The sequence below is a fragment of the Triticum aestivum genome, chromosome 6D (assembly GCF_018294505.1).
Source record: "Triticum aestivum cultivar Chinese Spring chromosome 6D, IWGSC CS RefSeq v2.1, whole genome shotgun sequence".
In the NCBI taxonomy this organism is placed as follows: Eukaryota; Viridiplantae; Streptophyta; class Magnoliopsida; order Poales; family Poaceae; genus Triticum; species Triticum aestivum.
Window position 1 is genome coordinate 203,228,502 of NC_057811.1, and position 1,884 is coordinate 203,230,385.

General features: G+C 44.2%; 1 long non-coding RNA gene across 2 annotated transcripts in view; it reads left to right on the top strand.

Moving 5' to 3' along the window:
* The first annotated feature begins 553 nt into the window (after positions 1-553).
* Positions 554-1,884, top strand: part of LOC123144462 (uncharacterized) — a 3,762-nt gene continuing 2,431 nt past the window's right edge. For both annotated transcript variants that reach the window (XR_006471513.1, XR_006471514.1), the window contains exons 1-3: positions 554-1,041; positions 1,162-1,217; positions 1,473-1,576. This is a non-coding gene — a long non-coding RNA (uncharacterized lncRNA). The remainder of the gene's footprint in view (positions 1,042-1,161; positions 1,218-1,472; positions 1,577-1,884) is intronic.

Consider the following 1,884-nt stretch of genomic DNA (forward strand, 5'->3'; position numbering starts at 1 on the left):
AGTTTGCGCTTTATTGTGGACTATCTGGACTTGCAGAAATGATTTGGTTTTTAACAGAACATCACGTATTCACTTTTTGCAGGTTATTTTCCGAGCCACGGCCGTGATCCGTTCATGGTCGCTACTCACTCCGATGGAGGCCAGGAAGCATTTGGTTACTGGATCTATCCGCTGGGAGATGGTAGCTCGGGATATCTTCAACCGGTTTGGATGGCGGTCATGTAATAGGATAGGCAATTAGTTTATCTATCTATCTTTAGCCAGCCGGTTGTGGCGTTTTATCTTGGCTAGTCTGTGTGTCCAGCCTATTTAGCTCTGTGTGAGCTGCTTTTTGATTACTTTTCAGTTGGAGAATTTGGAACCTTGTTGGAACCTTTTATTTCGTTAATAAGATGGCCGTATGCATCACTCATGCAGAGGCCGGGGAGATCCCCTTTTCGAAAAAAAAATGCAGTTACTGCTTACATAGTGTTGCTTGGTTCTCCTACTGGATTGATAACCTTGGTTTCATAACTAAGGGAAATACTTACCGTTGCTGTATCATTCTCTCCTTTTTAGGGAAATACCAACGCAGATACAAGCAAGGGCTCCTCGACCCGCCTCCTCCTCTTTGCCATCGACGGCAGTGGCGAGCACGGGAGCAGCATCCGCGGCTGGACGCCGCTGAGCTGGTCGAGGTTTTCCATGGTGAAGAACGGTTGCACTTGACCGTCCGCCAATTGGACTCTGACGCGGCGGTAAGCAGAACCAAGATCTGGGGCAACACGGCTCGTCCTCCTCTTCCACCTCCCAGTCGAGTGCCACCATCACATGCAGATGGGGATGGAGGGAGAGAGATGGCGGTACGGCTGGCGCTGGTTGAGGCTCGGCCAGGCCGTCAACGCCCACCAACAACTTTCGTCGGTACTGTCTCATTCTTCCTCCCCTCACTCCTATACCTTCATGGCCAAAACCAGTAGTAGCAGCAAGAAGGTCAAGCACCAATGAGGTGCACATGGCGTGGCGGGAAGACATGGATAGTCCAAGACGAATATGAACTAGGTGCTCCTCTCTCTCTCTCTCTCTCTCTCTCTCTCTCACACACACACACACACACACACACACACACACACACAAAGACGTTTTAGTTTTCTGTGGATTTTCTAAACATGATATGTGCAGATCTGAGCAAGAACATATGAAGTACAATTTTAGCTGAAGAGATGAAGAAGACCAAGGTGGAATTTATCCCTCTTATGAACCCAATCAAGTTTGCACTTGTATTTTGATGATATGATTGTGTTGATTTAAGTCAAGTTCAAAGTTAGTACTTGCATTTTGAACACAAGTTCAACATATATTCAGGAAATAATAGAATACAATAAAGCTAGAAAGGGTATAACATATGTAGATTGCATAGCGTAGGTTAGGCTAATAAATATGTCCTCTGTATATGTGATAAGTTTATGCTTATAGCTCATTTTCGATGCCAGGTCATTATTGGAATTGTTTTGATGCGTTACCTTCTGAAGATTACTATAGAAAGTACCAAGGCTCGATATGACACTTATGTTTCTGATTTTTCTACATTGTATTGGTGAGTTTCCAGCCTTTAGCCTTTAGAATGTAATTATGTGAAATGTTTCTTTCCCTTATTGATTATGGATAATATGGCGCTACTTCCATTTTTTTATTAGTTTCCAAGTTTGTCATTGTAGTTGTAGAATGGCGTAGAGCAACTGGGAAGCGGACTACAGACATAATGTGAGCTATCTCCATGTGTTTTGGGGATGCTTTTTATTACATTTTCTTGCTGTTCTATTTCGGTTAAGTTATGGTGGTGGGTCGTGCAGGGGCGTACACATCCATGACTATTTTCTCAAGTGGAACGTCCAAACGGCCAAC